Source organism: Python bivittatus, unplaced genomic scaffold, assembly GCF_059951505.1.
Source record: "Python bivittatus isolate LINGU-HERP-01145 unplaced genomic scaffold, Pbiv_v1 ctg000590_np1212, whole genome shotgun sequence".
NCBI classification, from domain to species: domain Eukaryota; kingdom Metazoa; phylum Chordata; class Lepidosauria; order Squamata; family Pythonidae; genus Python; species Python bivittatus.
In genome coordinates, this window is record NW_028277086.1 from 29,139,789 (window position 1) to 29,158,232 (window position 18,444).

At 37.2% G+C, this 18,444-nt stretch overlaps 1 long non-coding RNA gene across 1 annotated transcript in view; it reads right to left on the minus strand.

The window, feature by feature from the left end:
* Positions 1 to 1,483: 1,483 nt before the first annotated feature.
* The window catches only part of LOC112541688 (uncharacterized), a 51,060-nt gene continuing 34,099 nt past the window's right edge, over positions 1,484 to 18,444 (minus strand). Inside the window, exon 3 of the long non-coding RNA XR_015797601.1 lies at positions 1,484 to 1,581. This is a non-coding gene — a long non-coding RNA (uncharacterized LOC112541688). The remainder of the gene's footprint in view (positions 1,582 to 18,444) is intronic.

Below are 18,444 nucleotides of genomic sequence, written 5' to 3' on the forward strand. Positions count from 1 at the left end.
AGCTTTTTCAACTTTAGAAAACCTGCAGGTGAATCATGAAATATTTCTTCATACGTCTCTCCAATTTAGAGACCCTATAAAATCTGTTTTTCTTTATTTTTAATATATCACTTGTTCAATGTAGATTGAATTGTGGAGGTGCTGAATTAGTTTGATATTGACAGCCTTACTGAAAAGAGCTTTTGAATCAATTTGTATTTAAAAAAAAAAACAGCAGCTGGTTAACAACGCTGACACTTAGCTTGAGGCAATTTTATGTATTCTAAGAGCAATCCGTCAATATTTCTACACCTCCATTTATATCTTCAATTTTGCTGTGTATCTGAGAGGAAAGTGCTTAAACAAATCACTTTAATGAGATTGACAACTAGTGCTGTGCTGAAAATTTATTCTGCATGTTTTGTTGTAGGAACCACTTCCACTGTCCAATTCTTTTCCCATGGGGATACACTGGGGAAATTTATTCTGGAATGTTTTTCTCTGCAGCCCCAGACCATTGTTCTTTCTTTTCCCACTTCTTCTCATCCACCAAACTGGTCTCCCTTTGTTGAGTTTTTTAGAGAGATTTCATGCTGATGAGCAGAGAGAGTCCAGAGCCCCTTTAGACAATTCCTTCCCCACATTGCAGTCTGTAGGCCTGCCTTTCTTTTCCAATCCCTGAATGGCCATAAGAGGCACTGCTGTTTTCTTCTGGGTAATGAAAAAAACATGTTTTGTCTGTATGTGTGTGTCAGTGTACCCTTTCTACCCAGGGACTAATCAGGGTGGGTGCATACATATTGCAGCTGTGTACATCTGTGTGACTGTGAAAGACTAGGCAAGGCAGTTGCATATATATTGCTGTGTGCGTGTGCGCGTGTGCACATATGTATGTGTGTGCAAGCGGGTCTAATTAAGATGGGCATATATGTGTTGCCTCGGTGTATGTGCATATTTCCTCTCTCCCTTTGTGCTGTATCTGAGCACATTTGTCTATATGTATGCCTAGGGAGGGCTGCATATTCTGCACTTGGTCAAGCGATGGGGAAATGGGGGGGGGGGCAGCTTCAAATATAGCAGCTGGCGCATTCTGAGCTATTGCCCAACTGCCTCTTCCATAAGAATGTGGCAGAACAATTTGTTCTGATATTTTTTCTCACCCCAGCTTAATAAGATCCGTTTTGGACTTTTTCTTTGGTGGATTCCCTTCCTACATCAGATCTGGTCTTGTTCTGTTCAGTTTTTTGAGAGCTATTATTCTGATAGACAAGAGTCCTGAGCCCCTTTGCACTATTTTTTTCCAATATTTCATTGACTTAGAAAGAATAAAAAGGACCAGGGAGGCTGCAGACTAATGGAGCAATAGGTTACAGGGGGAAAATCCATCAATAACAGCATGTTTTACTACCTTACAGTAATAAAATAATACCAGAAACACCAACAAAAGAATTCAAAAGAAAATTCAAGAAACATAGAAAAACAGACCAGATTAAAAAAAAAAAACCTGTCTCTGAGGCGTGATAGTCTGAAGGCCAGTCTGTCTCTGCCAAGTAGCTTATCATACATGGAATCTTGATAATTTGCAGTCAAGAAAAGAAAATTCTGCAAAATCAGAAATAAAATGCACAGCTCTCACCATGGCACAGTGTCTAGGTAATTGTTGTTATTGTGCCACTTTTCTTTTTAGTTGGTATAGAAAGGTGTTTGTGTGTGTGTGTATGTGTGTGTGTGTGTGTGTCTTCGAGTCAGTATTGACTCTTGGAGACTGCCTGGACAAGTCCCTGCAGTTTTTTTGGCAAGATTTCAGAAGTGGTTTGCCATTGCCTGCTTGCTAGGGCTGAGAGAGAGTGACTGGCCCAAGGTCGCCCAGCTGGCTTTGTGCTTAAGGCAGGGCTAGAAGTCAGTTTCTCAGTTTCTAGCCTGGTATTTTAACCACTACACCAAACTGGCTGGATAGATGGGCAGATAGGTGGTCAACTATTATTCCAATATAAGACCACTTGGATTTGTTATAACTTTCCTTTCTTAAGACTTAACAAACTTAACATCCACTCACTTAGTGTAAAACTAGGCGATAGAAGCAAGTGGGTTAAGTGGTGTGGTATAGTTACTGAATCCAAAAGACAAATCCTAAGAACATTGTTAAGAAAAGTGTTATTGAGAGAAAACAGGAAAACAATAATAAAAGTAATTATTGCACAGAAGACCATGCTAATTTCTGTATTAGTTCCATCTTACAAGTTATAGAGCAAAAACAAGTGACATACAGAGATACACAGATATCCATCATACAATTCACTTTTGGGGTAAGTAACATTGTGCAAAGTGCAGAAAAACAGTAAAAAGTAGTGAAGTGTATCTTTCTGAATCATTCTATCCTTGCAAACAATCTCTGCTTCTACTATATCCATATACTAATTCATACACTGCTTTTTGTTCTTGCCTCTATTCTTTTTGAGTCAACTCGCTAACAATGACTTTCTTGGTCTTCCCCTCTTTTTGACCCATTCAATCTTTCTCCAGATATTTCTTCTGCAAATTGATCCTCATTCATTCTCTCTGTATGACCAAGCAGCTTCAGGGTACAGATTTCATACTGGCCATTCATTTTGTATTGTTGAGCCCATCTCTTCTTACCACTCACACTTTTGTTAAGCAACAAAATTACCTCGTAATGCATTCAAATTATCTCTACTTTACTCCCCTGTAATTAAGTGGGAAGAAGCATACTGTTATACCTATCATGTTTAGATTTTTTTCAACAAGCATTCTTTTCTGGCCACAAACCACATATTCTTTCTACCAACGTTTCTCCATTTTCCTGTTTCTTAAGCATGCTACCTAGATACAGAAATTCATTCATTTGCTCTGCATTTTCACTGATTATGCATAATTTACAATTCATTCCATTTTCCCTGTTGAATCCAGCTACCCTGAATTTTCAGGCTTATACTCCTTGTTTCATCATACAATCTAGCCAACATTTGTTGCAAATCATTCAGGTTCTCAGGCAACAAAACGTCATCATGGGCATTCACAGAGGGGGAAGAAGGAACAAGTGATATAACCTGTGTCATAAAGTCACAACACAGACTCTCCCCCTTATTTCCTACCTAAGGATGAAATTCACATCATATTGTCACGACACATATGTCATTTTTTGGGCATTGTCATAGCTTGCTGCAGATACCTATAGCTATGATGTATACCTACATCATCTGAGTATAAAAGAACACACATATTTATGTCTCCAATGTACCTCACATGTCACGCAAGGATTCCTTAAACTTTTATCCATAAATACGCTAAACAATCACTTATCCTTTTCTTACTCCCTGCTTAATGTTATTTTAATAAATAACTAACCATGTTATTTTCACACACATATTTCCATCTTATACAGTACTGTCCTTACCACATTCAGCATCAACCTTCAACTTTATGCTTGCTTAAAATATTCCATAATTCAAGGCTATTCCCTTTATTATATATTTTTACTAAATCAATATAATAAACTTTCTTTCTGATATTCATTCATTTCTCAATGGCTGGTGAGCAAAAATCTGGTCCATGCATCCTTTGCCCAAAATAAACTGCACTACAGTTCCTAAATATGGCTGACTGGAATCTCCTTTATGCTTTCAAGCAGTATTCTGCCAAAACCTCCCCAATATCCTGTACTTTTGTCAGTGGATTTCCCCCCCTTTCCTTTGTATAAGGGAAAAAGAACTGTGGTCTTCTAATCCCACGGCATACAAATGTTAAACAACTTGCACAGCTACTCTATAAGCATTTGACATTTCTCCAGTTACACTGTCTACATTTGCAACCTTACTATTTTTTAATGTTTTCACAACATTTGTTATTTCTTTTCTTCAGTCATCACATAAGGTACCACTTGGCTGGCTGTTCTCCACTTCTGAAAGGGAACCACAGTCATACACTTAGAATAAGCATTTGAGCCGTTTCAGGTAGGTGTAAGTGACTGTTCTCTGTGTCTATTATTCCTAGCATCCAGGAATATTTCTTTGTTTTCCAAGGACTTATTCTTTTATATAATAGGCATCAAGGAGAATCTGAGTCCTGTGATATCATAAACTATGCAATTTAGAACCAAACTATGCCATTTACTATCTAAATTATATAAAAGTGTCAGCCATCCAGGCAAAGGGAAGTTAAATAGATTCAGAACCAGTATTAGATTCTAGCATTCCTTTTGGTCAGCCACTATCAAATCTTGTTGTGCTGGCAACCCAACTCTTACAATGGGGGATTTATGGAGAAAAATCACAGGAAGGATAGGCTAAGGTACAGAAAAACAACATGAAATCCGGAAGAGATGTTCCTCAACAGGGAAGCCATACTTTCCCTCAGCTTGACACTTGGAAAGATGCTTCAGTTGACAAAGCATATTTCAGCAAAGGCACTGTGAGAAAAATGCATCAAAGCTGGATTAGAACCACAATTATTTTATTTTAAGGAAGAAATGAGGAAAAAAAGCAACAGTAGCTGATGATTACAAATATAATAATTCCACAGATGTATTTTAAGAGTCCCCTTCAGAAATTTTGACAGAAGAGTAACCAGTTCACTGATTATAGTATGCATCTGAAGTCTTATTTAACTGCATATGGATTGCATATTCTCTCTTCAGTAAACCAATCAACTAGAAAGGCTTAATGCTTAGCATAATAAACAAACAGAATGAGAGCAACTGTTAAGCAAATGATTTAATATTGTATCAACTGCTTCTTGTCTAAAGGAGTCATGAAATTATTTCAATCAAGCTTTAAATATGAAAAAGACAAGAACACTAGGCAATTTCCAAATTGTCCTTGAGAAATTAAGATTCAGACCCTTGGCTCCCATAGCAAAGAATATAATTAAGACAAGACATGGCATCACATTAATCTAATTCATTGATAAACATCTTGACTGGAACTGAGAATCATACTTTAAACTCAGACTCTTCTCTGGACCTTCAGATTACAACTATATGATTCACTCCATAGACCAAAAGGAATGGTCAGTGAAGATTTATGGGGCATCTGTCAAGAGTGGAATACTATTTCAGTGCATATGTTGTGTGTGTGTGCTTGTGTATGCACACAGACACACAAACACTCATAGGCAAGGGCTTGGGATAGAAGGGAAATTTAGTCTTTAGACATGGTGTCTGTCTGTCTGTCCATCCATCCTGAATGTATTCACATCATTTTCATACTTACATAGCAATGTCTTGATGTTTGTCTGTTTCTTCCTTGATAAGCTGTTCCTTGACAATTTCCTTTTCCTAACTGCAATTCTGATAGATTTGTATCAAATGCATAAATATTATTCCCATAGAAAACATCAATCTCTCCATTCAAAGCTTCTTCTTTACTCCCTGAATTTTATTCTTGCCATGTTCAGTAACTACACTTTCCTTTCTCTCTTGAATTACTTACATGGTTGACTATAGTAAATCAAGAATACAGTAAACCATCTTACAAGATGTCTCAGGCTTCCCACCTCACCTGTTAAATCTTGGATAAGAACCATAACCAACTACATGATCTCCAAGAGACAAATCGCTTGAATCTGTTTCAAGGGTCTGTATCCTGAAGATAAGACTTGGGTCATCTAAAGCATAAAATTTTGTTAGAAGCCTAAACATACTAGCTGCTATTTTTTTTTTAAATCAACTTCATATGATTGCAGTGATAAATCTGAATAATATTCCAGTGCTTTTTCATATCACCAGTTAATTATTTTATGAACTTATCATTTAAAATTAGGAGGACAATAAAAAATATTTTTATTCATTATGTGAATGAGACATCCTACCGAATGACAGGGTATAAAATATACCTTGGGATACTTAGGTAAAAAACATTTAAACAACACTGTTTTTTAAAAAATTATTCAGTAAATAATATTTTTTTTAAACCCATAGAACTGACCAATTGCAATCTTAACTGTGATTTTGTTATCGACCACCTATTTTTTACTACTGCAGAACATTTCAAAATACGCAAGACAATATTAAGCAATGATTCCCTATAGTAAGAGAGCAATCCTCCATCTGCAGGTTGAACATCACTATTCTAATCTGCCAGCACAACAGATACACTGGTGGAATGTATTACAGTGCCAGGAATGAGGGGGTTCTGAGCAAGATCCCCTCTGGACATGCCAGTAGTTCCTTACGCAGTCCATTAGCAGAAAGCTTTGATCTTGTCTTTCTCTTTGTTTTCCTTTTCCCCTCTGGGCTTCGGAGCCATGTTTCTAGCCTCAAGCTAAGGTCTGTATAGGGTTTCTCAGCCTTATTAGTATTGCAGGGTTTTTTCTCACTAAAAAAATAATAGATATAGAAATGTTTAATTTTATTTGTCAGTGATTCAGTCTTAGGTTAAGAATGTTTGTAAAATGCCATCTCTCCTGCAAAAAAAAAGGGTCTGTGTGTTTTCTTGGCTCTTTAGTAATCACAGATCGTTTTCATAAGAAAAACATTTTTTTTCCCTAGGAAATACACCAAGAGGGTTTTACTAGACAAGACTAGGCCCAAACTACATTATTACTATGGATAGTTATGTTGCTAGATAGGCCAAACCTACCTGGTAGGATCCAGCAGAACTCACTGTCCATCATCTATGTACTTCTTCCATCCTCCTTCACTTTCTTCAACCCTTCCTACTGATTAAAATGGCTACTTCCTACATCCTGAGCAGTAGCACCTCTCACTTATACATCTTCACAGACTATCCATCAGAGTTCAAGGAATGTAAAAGGCAAACACAGGAGGGGGACCCATGTCCACTCCACTAGTCCAACCTGAGGACAGTGTAGACCAAATGAACACTAGAGGGAAGATGAGGAATTTTCTTCTACTGCTCCCTAGTGAGAAAGGAGTAACTGCTCCTTCATAAAACATGGCATAAACAAATGTGTTTCATCTCTGTGTGTGGGAGATCCTACTAATTTGCTGTTGGAGAGTGCAGAGGATTTAGAGCAGCAGTTCAGCCTTAATATGCAAATACGGCAAATGGGCAATAGCTATCAATTACGACTGGGTCTGTCTTTTAATTTGTTGAAAAATCTGCTCTGTTGTTGCTCTTAAAATAGTTATTTTTCCTCTTATCTATGGTAACCCTATCTCAAACAAGTGTCATGGCCTTCTCAAAGGTATTCCATCTGAGGAAGAAGCAGCGCAGAAACCAAATAAGCTGCCAAGCATGTTTGATTTTGGGGAGCAAGGCCCTAACACCAGAGTCATCGCAGAATCAAACTCCACAATGATTGATTCTAAACTTTACACACAGATTTAACCACCCAGTTTGTAATAACATCAGTGTTATTGCTTCAAGAGCCAAAGGGCAGAAAAGTGGAAGATGTTTGGAGGAACACTGATGTGCCAGACTACTCAATCCATTGTTGCTTCTCTCCTGAGCAGAGCAGTTTCTGAAGTCAAAGCTGAGAGCACTACCATCATTGGGTGGAAGTTGGGAACTTCCACCATAAAAGTTCAGAGCAATAAAGCATTGTAACACCTCCTCTAACTGTACCGTGTATCTTGACTCCAATCCAGATTTGGATATTTGGAACCCCCAACTTTTATCTGGACTTTACAATTACTTCCCTGCCTTCTGGTAGAGAAATATGTTCTTCTGAACCCTAGGTCAGACTATAGCCATGACTTTGTCCAATGATTCTACTATGAGAGTTTCTGGGAATAATGCAACGTAGGGACTGTTGCAGGAGAACCAAGCTTCTGGTGAATCGATTGGCTTAGTTAACAGTAATCACTGGAAGCATACTAATGGCCCATTACACATACAGACTGAACTGAATCACATTTGGGCTCACCGTCCCCTGTACTTGTGTCATCACATCCAGTACCTTCTTTCTTCTTCAGAGATTTTGACAAAGCTTCTAAAACATTTTCCATCTTCTTCTCTCAATGTACTTTATATAAATAACTCTGAAGGACTTTCTCAATCATTGTATGGAAGGAATTTCTTAATCAACCTATTCATGAGTTCTGAACTAAATGAGAAACACATATGTCTTGGAGTACAAAGTCCATTACTCACAGATTTTATGGGTTTCATGCTTGATATGGGGCTGGCAACTAATGGTCTCTAAAAAGCAAACACGTCCAACTGCTGTATTTAGCATCAGTGCCAAAACTAGGTACTTTTGCTGCTTGGGCTGGCAAATTTTGGCTCATTACAAGACCTGAACTGGAATAAGGCAGCCCTGTCCAACCAAAACTGGTATATATATATGTGTGTGTGTGTGTAAGAGAGGGAGAGAGAGAGGGAGACAGAGAGAGACTGATAGCTTTGCACAAATTGGCATAGCCTGAACAGCCTTTATAAGCTTAATGGGATTAATCAAATTATGTCTGAAGCTTTGTGGGCAAATTGAGGCTTGCCACATGTACTGACATTGAAACAGTACTTGCCCTCTTTCAACTGACATGTCTACTCTGTACAAATTGACCAGATTATTCCAAATAAACTTCTGGTGACTCTGCTAGAAAGCAGTAGAACTTTTCTTAAATATTCTTGCTTTGCATATAAAGGCAAAATGAGTGAGGTGTTGGGAGGAAGACCTATTATGACAGAATCTATACAGATGAAAACCTCTTAGTATTTAACATTACTATTGTATTTCTCTGAGAACATATAACCAGTACATTTACTTATACAATTGATTGATTGTTTGATTGATTGATTGATTGCTGATGTGTATCAGTTGGTGTGGACTCTTGGTGTCATAGCAGGTTTTCTCCAGGGTGATCTGTCTCCAACTTGGTGCTTCAGATCTCCCAATGGTGCATCTGACACCATTGTAATTGAGTCCATCCACCTTGCTGCTGGTTGTCCTACTTTTTCCTTCCACCCTTTCCAGCATTATAGGCTTCTCCAGGGAGGTAGGACTTTGTGTAATGTGTCCAAAAGTCATACAATACAGAACAGAAAATATTCTACCTACAATAATCACAGAGTGGAAAGAAGCCATTGAAGTGATCATGTTCAATGCAGATTACTGTCTAGCCTCTGCTTAAACACATCCAATAAAGGAGAACTTACCCCCTCTCTGGTAATGTTGTTGTTCCATAATCAAACTGATTGAACTGATGGGAGGTTTTTCCTAATATTTGCTGTAAGATAATATAACAATATACTAACTGAGCTGTTACTGTTTTGCTGTCCTTCTCCTTTTCAAACTGATTCTATTGTAATTTCAATTTAGAGTGGTGATCCTAAAAATATAGTTGTATAATGGTGCTCAAAATGCAACCTAATGTTTTGGTAAAGTTGTATTCTTTATGACATATCAGGACAATGTGCTGATTCCCATTGTAATGCAAACATCAGCTGTTGAATCTGTGACCACTAAGTTCATGAAAAGAAGAGAAGAGAAACAGAAATTGCAAGAGTGGGAATGTGAAATCAATCTTATTTTTATCACTTGGCACCAAAAGGCCTCATATTATCAGGGCCCAAACCCAGGGAGTTTCCAGATCTTAAACTTATTTTGCATGCTCTGTAGAGCAGTTCCTACCAGTCGGCTAAGTCAACAGACAGCATCATATATATTTTGGGATGTTTATCTCCATCTCACTTGTTGACAGATATGATCTCTTTCTGTGTGCCTCATTATCAGAGTGGTATGCTGTGATTGGATGACAAACTCTGTATCATATGTTCTGTCATGACCGGGTCAATGAAGGAGCTGTTAATATGAATGTAGCTTTTACAAAAGAACTCTCCTATTGAGATCAATAAATGTGTGCATGGGGGAATTCTTTGGGTCTATCTGAAAGTTGGACTAAGGCATTGTGGTCTGGGACTCTGCTTTGATGATCTTCAGTCACAAAAGAAGTTCTATCAGCAGCATATTTCACTAACTTATCTATCAGGCATAGGCATCTGGTAGAAGCCATAATGACATCATGCTACATACACTGCATTATTTGAGCAATAATGTCATGATGCTTCCCCCTTGTTCCCCTGTCTACTGTCTAGCTTTATGCCACTATAGTGAGTGGTATAAAGGTCTTGGAAATTGATGGTTAGTAACCTAAACTTCTATATGCAGGCTTGGAAGAATCTGACTCAATGTTTGAGATCATGGAACTTATTTATATCAGTACCAACAGAAGAGAATATGTGTACCTCAGGGTTGAACTGTGGAGTCCTTGGGGTTCTCTGAGCTTGGTTGTTTTCTTGCAAATGTTTCATTACCCGGCTAGGTAACATCTTCAGTGCTAGAATGGAATGGGGTTTGCTCTCTGTTTATATACTGTGGTATGCCCTGCCAATGTTGGTGGGGGTGGGGGTGGGGGTTTTGTTTTATTTTTTTCTTCTCTGGTAGCTCCTTGATCAAGGTATTGTTTACTGCTAGACTGTATGTCTGGTGATAATCTTGGTGTTAATCTCTGCTTATCTGGGTGATGATTGCTGGTGAGGAGATGTTCTGTCTTTTGTTTTCCTTTTTATTGTCTCTTTTGAATAGTGTGTAGATGTTGCTTATCTCTATGTGCCTATTGATGGCTGTCTTGTCTGAATACCAAGGTTCCAGGAATTCCCCCACAGTTTTGGATTTAGCTTGGTCTAAGATGCTGACAGTTTCCCAGTTGAAACTATGGTTAAGTCTGTCCATGTGTTGTGAGATTAAGGAGTTTTCATCATGTCTTCTGACTGCTAGTTGGTGTTCATGGATGCGCTCTGCAAACCTTCTGCCTGTCTATCCTACACAGTGGCTGTTACAGTCCTTACACTGTACATTGTAGATGACTCCTGTTTTTTCTTCTTGGGCTGCTGGGTCTTTTGGTTTACTTAAGATGTTTTGGAGGGCTTTAGGTGGTTTGTGTGCTATGGTGATGCCATGTAGTTGTAATAGTCTGTTGGTTGTTTCTGAGACATTTCTGATGTATGGCAGTGTTTTCCTTTTCATAGCTTGTGTTGGTTGTGTTGTAGTAGGTTGAGTGGTCAGGTAGTTTTTAATAAAGTTGCGTAGATATCCATTTTGTTGGAGGATGTTGTATAGGTGGTCTGTTTCCTTTTTCTGCTGTTTTGGGTTGCTGCAGTGCATTTGTGCTCATTTAGATAATGTTCTTACACAGCTGCTCTTGTGGGAGGTTGGGTTGTTACTTTGGTAATGGAACACTTGATTAGTGTGGGTTGTCTTCCGATAAACCTGGGTTTCTAATTTGCTGTTGTTTCCTCTGCTGATGAGGATATCCAGGAAGGGTAGCGTGTTGTTGTTTTCTTCCTGTCTGGTGAATTTTATTCCTCTGAAGATGTTGTTGATAGTTTCATGTCTTCTCTAGTTGTTCCTTTTTATTATAACAAAGGTGTTATCTACATACTGGATCTATACTTTAGGTTGTATGTGTGGAAGTGCTATAGGTTCTAGGCATTGCATTACAATCTCTGCTATGAGTCCTGACAGTGGTGATCCCATGGGTGTGCCTCTGATTTGTTGGTATATTTGTCCATCAAACTGAAAATAGGTAGTGAGGCAGAGATTGATGAGGTCCATGATTCTGGGTATTTCAATATGGGTGTATTTGGTTAGGTCAGGTGTGTTGTGCTGCTGATATGGATTCTTTCACTAGTTCTGCGTTTATGGATGTAAAGAGTGCTGTGACATCAAAGGAGACCATAATTTCATTTGCGGCTATGTGTACATCTTTGACTTTCTAGAGGCACTGTAATGGGGAGTTGATAGAATATTCGCTCTTCTCTGTGAGATGCCCAAGCTTTTTTGTCAGTTCTTTCGCTATGTTGTATGTTGGAGTCCCTGGTAAAGATACAATTGGTCGGAGAGGTATGTCAGGCTTGCGTATTTTTGGTCGTCCATAGATATGTGGGAGGATGGGTCCCATGTATTATTATATTGTTGTTGTTGTTTAGTCGTTAAGTCATGTCCGACTCTTCGTGACCCCATGAACCATGTTGCGCCAGGCCTTCCTGTCTTTCACTGCCTCCCTGAGTTTGCTCAGTTTCATGCTCATTGCTTCAGTGATGCTATCTAACCATCTCATCCTCTGCCGTCCTCTTCTCCTTTTGCCTTCAATCTTTCCCAGCATCAGGGTCTTTTCCAAAGAGTCCTCTTTTCGCATTAGGTGACCAAAGTATCTGAGCTTGAGCTTCATTATCAATCCTTCCAATGAGCAGTCAGGGTTGACTTCCTTTAAGATTGACTGGTTTGACCTCCTAGCAGTCCAGGGGACTCTTAAGAGTCTTCTCCAGTACCACAGCTCAAAGGCATCAATTCTTCAGCGCTCAACCTTCTTTATGGTCCAGCTCTCACAGCCATACATTACTACTGGAAAAATCATAGCTTTGATTATGCGGATCTTTGTTGGCAAGGTGATGTCTCTGCTTTTTAATATGCTATCTAGGTTTGCCATAGCTTTCCTCCCAAGAGGAATTTTAATTTCATGGCTGCAGTCTCCGTCTGCGGTGAACTTGGAGCCCAAATAAATGAAGTCTATTACTGCTTCCATTTCTACCCCTTCTATTTGCCAGGAATTGATGGGTCCAGATGCCATGATCTTAGTTTTTTTAATGAGTTTCAAGCCAGCTTTTATTTTTATTTTATTATTTTTATTATTTTATTTATTTTTATTATTATAGACACATTATATATTATTATATATTACAGTACATTACATATATATATATATATATATATATATATATATATATAATACATATTCGATATCTTTTTCAGTGTTCTTTTCTAAAGTGTATTAGTAGCATGCAAATTTGTTTTGTGTTTCACCTTTTTCCCTCTTTTTTTCTTCCTAAAATTAAAAGACAGAATAATTCAGTATGAATTGGAACTGATTTTTTCTTTGCAAAATATTATTAAGGAAGGACTTGATACTGAACATATTTTTTCCTTATTGGTATTTCTAAAAATAATGACTAGCAGCTGTAGCAAATATCACCGCTGTAAGAGAAAGCATATATTTCAATATATTTTTGTAATCTCATAAAATGTGCTAAAGTAGCTGGAGATTCATAATAAGTTTCTTCCACAAGCAGCTGCAATTAATGTATTAAAAGCTTAAGGCTAAACAAATAGATGTATTTTAGGGGAAAATAAGATTTTGAGTGCAATATTTAGTAAAGTAAACTGTACATACTTATATACAGAGAGATACATACCCATCATGTGTTCCTTTTTGGGACAATGTTATGCAAAGCCCAGAAAAGGAGTAAGAAATAGGAAGCCAAAGGAATTAAGGCATAAGATAAGTCAAGGAGAAGGAAATAAAACTAAACTGTAAACCAGTTCACATCAAACCATTCATTATGTGTCAGGTTCAGCCCAAGAAACTCAGCGGGACAATTCAGGAACAGTTCAGTTACTTTATTAGCTTACACCTACTAGACAGAATCTCATCAGACTAACTCTAGCCCCCAACGACAGCAACTAAACACTCTGAATTCCTTAGGGTGGTGCCAGTCTCCTTCTCTTAACTTTCACACGCTCCGGCTGAGGGCTGAGGAGATGCTTGAGATTCCTCCCCCCCACATGACCTTGGACCTCCGTGCCACGATTCTCCTCGCTCAAGCCTTCCATCACATCATGCCTCTTCAAATTTTCCTATCCTGGTAAACTGTCCTTGCTTCCATATGCTGCTTCATATGTTGGCTTATGTTCTTTAAACTTTTCTCCTCCCTCTTTTTGATGATTTCATCATGTCCATCCAAACATGAGCTTCTCAGTCTTTTCCTTCCTCTTGAGTCATTCACTTATCCTTCATATACATGTTGTGCAGTTTGATAATCATTCATTCTCTTTATATAATAACCACTTCAATGTACTTATTTCATACTGTTCACTCCCTTTCATTTTCAATCCACATTCTCACCTTATAGTTAATCAACTATATCAATTCTATCCAAGCATAATATTGTCTTGATCCATCTATTCCTCCTTATAGATTTGTCTTCTAATACTATTTTCAGTATTTTTTCCCTATATGACCAAACTGTCTCTATGTGCTTCTTTTGTGCTTGTCACCCACTTTTGTATTAAATTCACCTTCATTCAGCATCCATTAATTCTTGTTTTACCATACATACTTGCTAAGTAACTGATTCCCACTGCATTCAGCTTGTTTTAATATTTTTCCTCACATACCCAACTTTCACTTCCATATAGAAAAGTGCACAGAACCATGCTGTTATATAATGGCATTTTTGCTTCTTTGGGCAAACATTCATTCCTCATAACAGACCACATGCTACTCATTACATTTTTATTAGCATTTGCACATTTTAAAATTTCTCCATCCATTTCCCAATTTTTAGTAAATATTTTATTAAGGTATACCAATGCATCTACTTGCTTTAGTTCTATGCTGTAAATTGATAATTTGTAAGCATTCGCTCCATTTTTCCTATTAAACACAACTACCTTGGTTTTTGAGACATTGTTTTTCAGATCCATATATCTTGTTACATCATACAGTCTAACATTCACTGCAAAATATTTGATTCCCAGCCAATAACGTGGTTCATCCATGTCTCCAACCAATACATTTCTGATACCACACCGGGGGGGGGGGTACCTTTTATCATCACATGGCCACAACAGCATAAACATTTTTACACATTTAACCCCAGTAATATATTAAATAACCAAGGGGACCTCACCTCCAGCTCAGTGTTGAATCATTTACTAGGCATTCTTTTTATTTCCTATACTTTATTTCCATCGTATACTCCTCTTATCATATCTGGTAAGTAATTTTCAACTCTATATCCATGTAAAACATTCTATAATTCAAACCTATTCACTTTAGCATACTCTTTCTCTAAATCATCAAACGTACAATAAATTTGTACTCTTCTCAATTTCATGCACTTCTCAGTTTTGCTCGTTCTTGTCTCTTGTACTCTGTCAACCAGAATTCTGCCAGACTCCTTCTCAGACATGCTTGTCAAATTAATCCTCTTGTAGTTCACTCTTGTTACCTTCCCTTTATTGTGGTCAATGACCAATCCATAGGACACCTTATATACATAAAACTGATATTGATTAACCAATGATACCTTTTTTTATAAGAAAACAATAATGACATTCTTCCAGTTGTCAGGCACAGATACAAACTGCAAATACGCTAAACAAAATTCACTTTGTTAGCAGACAAGATCCAATTATACCAACTACATCTGCAGTTACATCATTTTTCAACAAACAGTATATATGACTTACTTTTTTGTTGTAGTTTTGGACTCAAGCACTTGCAGCATGTTTCATTTTCACTCTTTGACATATCATTAACATTTCCATACATGTCTCTTAAATATACCTTTTATCGTTTTTTTCAGTTAAATTTAACTCCACTTTATTTCATCCCTTTCATTTTTAATTACAGCTGCTCTGCTTGAGGTTAAACACTTTTGTGGCATTCTGAAACTTAATTTTCATTCTGTTCCAAGCATTTCCCACATCCTCTTTCCTTATATCCACTTTCCATACCTTCTGGTGGGAGATGGATCATATAATACTTTTTCATATAGGACTTTTCTCTTCTTGCTGCCATTTGATTAATTTGATAAGCAAGTCTGGGAAGGAGGCTGGCAGAATTGTGGTTGACAGAGGACAAGAGATGAGAACAAGCAAAATTAAGAATTGTCTAAAAAAGTATGAGTGTGAAAAAGTTTATTGTACAATTGCTGATGTAAACAAAGTGTATGTTTGCTTATTTATTTAACTTCTTTAATTTTCCATCATGTCCATTTTCCCCAGGATCCACTAATGACACTACCAGGTAACTCTCTCATCATCCTTGTATCCCATAGTAATTCATTTTGTTTCTATGTATATTCGTGTGTGTGTGTGTGTGTATGTATATATGTATATATGGGGGGGGGGGAGGGAGAGAGATCTGCATTGAAACCAAGTGTTTGAAAGAAGATGAAGCTCAGCAAATAGCCAATAGCCATATTTGTTCCTGGGTCTCCAAAAGACCCAAACATGTTTTTAATAGTATCTTGGCTTTATTCACATCCATCCATTCATGTTACCTAACAGAATATTTGTTTGCCCATGGATGCATACATTCATAATGTTGCACATTTTCCCTTCACATCATACTAATTTCCCCATTATTTTTGCTTTTTTGGAAAGTATCATGCAACTATCACCAATCTTGCTGAAAGTCTTCACACTTTATGAGGTGTGGGCCTTTTTTTGTGGCAGCCCAGGCTGTTGAATATGCTCTTTACAAGTGGTGTGTTAGGCTGCACCCCTCCTTGTGTTCCTCAAAACACTGAGGACCATTTTATTCCAACATATTTATGGGTTACCATTGCAGCTAGATACATTATTTATTCTATTTTTGTATTTTAATATTCGGTTCTTATTTTTATAGTTTCTTGTTGCCAACTTACACAGAGTCTAAACTAATTGGGGTGGTTGACAAATACTGCTAAATAAATTTACTGATGGATTTCAACTTTCATATGTATCTGACTATCCTATACGAACCCAATTCATAGCTTCCAATATACCCCTCAGATGCATTTTAGTTCTTTCATTTGTAATAAATCTATACCTTCACTCCCCTGCATGTATTCATCAACTCCACTCCACATTTTTTATTAATATAAAGAAGGTATAGACTTGCTTATCAGCCTTAATTGAACTTCTGACACATGAATATTTCCTGCTAATGGGAACTAATGCACTGGTCAATATTTGTCTGTAAAGGCAGTTTCTGTGCAAAGGTCATAGCAAAAGGATTATGGTAATTTAAAGGAGAACTCCTAATGTGAAAGATTAACATTGGTAGCTCTATAGAAATAAATGTGAAGTTTTGAAACAGATGACATCAGTGATGTGTCTTTTGATTGACAAGCATTGTAATCTAGAAATTCCCATAGCACTATCTCTATCTCACCTGTACACTATTGACCATTTACCTTGATACGCGCAAAAAGTCAGTGAAAGCATACCATTTTAACAGTACTTTAAATTAGAAAATAAAGCTGCAAAATTTATGAATAGTTATACAATGGAATCTTAATGAAAAGTAATTTAGAGCCATTTTAAAAAGTTTTCTGCTAAATTATATCAAACCCAGGAGAAAGTGCGGTAGACAGGGGTTAATGATTTTATTTTATTTATTTATTAATTTAATTAATTTATTTATTTAACTTGTCCCCGCCCATCTCCCCACAATGGGGGAGAAACACATAATGATATGTGAGAAACATTCGGGGGCACACACACATGGACTTGATCACACAATATTTTCTAAGCAAGTATCTAGTGATCCATTTCCCTCAAAATTATTTTAATGTTCCCCCTGGGAGAGAGAATCAGAAAAATGTAATACTTTTCCAAAGTATATTTTTTCACCACAATTTATTGCATCTAGAGATTTCAGCCACAAACCTACAATAATGCTCCTTCATGGATGTTCCTGCCTTGGAGCTTTGTTTCTGTGGAAATCTTGGGAAAAATGTATAGTATTTTAAAACATTCTGTTTCTGTGTTCTATCTAATAGCTAACAAAGTTTTAGGAGATTTAGAATTCAAATTCAGTCTGTTTGGAAAAGTCCTGCTTTGCTTGAGACATCACTGGAAATCTTCTGTTGATCCAACTGGATCATAGTTTTGACCAGATGTAATGCACCCTTCCACTACTAACCTGGAAATAAGTCTCATTGAAAGAAGGGGATTTATTTCCAAATGCTGATGCCCACAATTATGCTAAGTACTATCATTTTATTTGGCATGCATTTATTTACATGCATGCCCTTATGCACAGAATTTATATCTTATAGTTTGCTGGGTTTTAAGAACAAAATGTAACAAACAAACAATGTTATTAAAGGCTGAAAGAACATTTGGTGTGACAAAAGATAATGCTGTGACTTTCTCATTTCCTGGAAGTATCGCTAATTCTTATGAAGATAGCTCATGAAAATGAGCTCCGCTATAAAAATATCCTTATATCAGCAGAGTACAGAAGCATTAAATAACTGTAACATCCAGAGAAGCAACACAACCATCAATTAAACCTTACTGCATAAGTTGATGAATTATTCAGTCTGCTAAAGGGAGCTGAATTTTTAAAAGTGCAGTTGTATATCAAATACTACTAGCACAGAGTGTTATACAAATGTAAGAGGTATACCATATTGCTCCCTGCTCTTCAGTTCTGTTGGCCATTCATGCCAAAGAACAATGGCTCACTAAAACAAGCATTAAATCTAAATTAACCTTTTTATGAAACTTAACAAATATGCACTCATTCTATTTCATCATTCATGTGAGGTTCCAGTCCTGAAGATATATCTGCAACTTTGATATCACTACACTGGATCTTCCGTAGAGTCATACATAATAGCGCTGAATGTCTTTGGAAGAACTGAAAGCTGTGTTGCAGAACCTGCTCATTCACTATGGTGAAATTTACTTTTGGATTGTGTGTCAATT